Genomic DNA, 3,147 nt, shown 5'->3' with positions numbered 1-3,147 from the left:
ACAATGACTTTGGTCTTTCCAGTGTTAAATTAAAGGATACTGCAGCTCATTCTGGATGATTTCAGTCAGCATTATGTGATATCCTTGTGCTTTGGGGAAAAGCCTACATTTTCTTTTGAAAATGTGCCTCTAATTCCATAGTGGGACTGGGAAGTATTCTGAAAAGGGTGAAGTGGGACTTCCTAGCAAGCATTTTAGTTCCAAGAAATGCCCATGTGACCAGAGGTTATTATGGGGATGATAGTTTAATAAAAAGGGTAAATAGACAGCCAACTGAGAGATCTGGGGCAGGATTTTCTGGCTCCGTCATGGCAGGTCCCTCCGCAGGAGACTCGGCAGCCCAACCAAAAGTCCCTGGACTCTTGGTAGGACTGGACGATCCTGGCGCAGGTGGGGCTGGAAAATCCAAATTATAGCTGGTATCAAAATGTGCAGTTCAGAACAGATTCCTGTTGAAAACGAAGGGAGAGGACTCTGAGAATAGAGCAAGGACTGTGTTACCATGTGCATTGTACAGTTGGAAAGGACAAAGAGCTGAAGACAGGGAGAGTAGGGATTGTGGATTGGACAAAACCCTTATTGCTCTGGTTTCAGTTTTGCCAGAGCTAAGCAGACCATTTAATGAGTTCAGAGAAGGGAGTGTCTGTGCCATTAAGACTGTTGTGAGCCTAGCTGGGGAGGTTCTGCAGGGGTGTGTGGTTTGGGTGTCAACTGTAACTGGGAACTTGGATAGAATATGGCTGCCAATGAAAGTGACTCAAGAGCCAAATTCATTGAGTGGGAATTAAGAGATCTGAAATACCAGAGGCCGAGTTGGAAAGACTTTGAGTTTGCATGAGGTGCCACATTTGTGCCAGAGGTGATGTAAATGTTTGTGCCTGCATGATGCAGATCAACTACTACAGTGAAATTTACCTTTCTTATTTGAAATATTATTGGTCTGTTAATTAATGTCTGAATTATGTTTATTTTAGTTGGTTTATTACATTAAAAGTTTTAAAAAGTGAAACCTTGTCCATCCGTTTTCTTTCCATTGGTGTTGTGAGGATTCCTTTCGTTTAAAAAGTTATCAGTCTCTATGGGGGTTGTATCAATGATTTAAAATGTAGCTGAAGATAATTGGGGTAGCAGAGATCTCTCCACTGGTTCAAGTCATTCCCAACACAAAGGAAGATGGTTGTGGTTGTTTTAGGTCAATTATCTCAGCCCCAAGACATTGCTGCAGGAGTTCTTCAGTCCAACTGTCTTCAGCTGCTTCATCAATGACTTTCTATCCATCATGAGTAGTGTGATACTAGCTGATGATTGTGCATTTTTCATTTCCTTTTCCTATTTCTCATAGTGAAGCAATCGACACCTGTATGCAGCAAGAAATGGACAACTTCAGGCTTGGGCTGATAAGTGGCAAGTATCATTGGTGACATACAAGCACCCAGGCAATGACCTGTCTCCAAAAAAGAGACTTACCATCTCCTGTGGACATTCAATGGCATTACCAGTGCCAAAGCCCTCACTATCAATATCTTGGGCATCACCATTGACCAGAAACTCAACTGGACCAGCCACATAAATGCTGTGGCCATAAAAGCATAGGATTATATAGGACATGGAAGCAGGCCATTTGGCCCAACCAGTCCATGTTATCATTTATACTTCGCTCGAGCATCCTCCCATCTTTCCTCATCTAAATCTATCATTGTAACCATCTATTCCCTTCTCCCTCATAGGTTTGTCTATCCTCCCCTTAAATGCATCTACACTATTTTATTTAACCTTTCCCTGTAGTAGTGAGTTCCACATTCTCACCAAAAAGTTTTTTCTGAATTCCCTATTGGACTTTTTGGTGACTATCTTATATTGACAGCGTCTAGTTATGCTCTTCCCCACAAGTGGTAACATTCTCTCTGTATCCACTCTATCAAAACCTTTCATAATTTTAAACTTATGTTAGGACACCCCTCTGCCTCCTTTTTCAAGAGAAAAGAGATCCAGTCTATTAAACATTTCCTGATATGTCCACCCATGTATTTCTGGTTTCATCCTTGTAAATCTTCTCTGCATTGTCTCCAGTGGTTCGGTATTTGTTTTATAATATGGTGACCAGAACTGTACGCAATATGCAAATTGTTGTCTAACCAAAGTTCGATATAGGTTTAGCATAACTTCCCTACTTTTCAATTCTATCCCTATAGAAATAAACAAAAGAACATAAGAAATATGAACGGGAATAGACCATTTGGCCCCTTGAGCCTGCTTCGCCATTCAATAAGATCATGGCTGATCTTTTTGTGTTTCGATTTCCACATTCCCATCTAACCCCGATAACCTTTGATTCCCTTGCCTAACAAGAATCTGTCTACCACTGCCTTAAAAATATTCAATGACCCCGCCTCCACCAACTTCTCAGGCAGAGAATTTCAAAGTCGCACAAACCTCTGAGAGAAAAATTTCTCCTCATCTCTGTCCTAAATGGGTGACCCCTAATTTTAAAACAGTGCCCCCTAATTCTGGACTCTCCCACAAGAAGAACATCCTTTTGACATCCACCTTGTCAAGGCCGTTCAGGATCTTGTATATTTCAATCAAATCACCCCTCACTCTTCTAAACTCCAGTGGAAACAGGCCCAGTCTATACAACCTTTCCTCATAAGACAACCCACTCGTTCCAGGTATCAATCTAGTACACCTCCTTTGAACCGCCTCCAATGTATTTACATCCTTCCTTAAATAAGGAGACCCAAAACTGCACACAGTATTCGAGGTGCGGTCTCACCAATGCCCTGTATAACTGAAGCATAACATCCTTACTTTTATGTTCAATCCCTCTCGTAATAAAGGATAGCATTCCATTAGCCTTCTTAATTACTTTCTGTACCTGCATACTAACTTTTTTGTGACTCATGTACTGGAACAACTAGATCCTTCTGCACCTCAGAATTATGCAGCCGTTCTCATTTAAGTAGTACTCTGCTTTTTATTTCTTCCTGCCAAAGTGACAACTTCACATTTTCCCTCATTAAACTCCATTTGCCAGATCTTTTCCCACTCACTCAACCTATCCACTTCCATCTGCAACCTCCTCATGTTCTCTACACAACATACTTTCCTACCTATCTTTGTATGATCTGCAAATTTAGCTACCACGTC

The sequence above is a fragment of the Carcharodon carcharias genome, chromosome 8 (genome assembly GCF_017639515.1).
Source record: "Carcharodon carcharias isolate sCarCar2 chromosome 8, sCarCar2.pri, whole genome shotgun sequence".
NCBI lineage: Eukaryota > Metazoa > Chordata > Chondrichthyes > Lamniformes > Lamnidae > Carcharodon > Carcharodon carcharias.
This window is presented reverse-complemented; position numbering follows the sequence as displayed.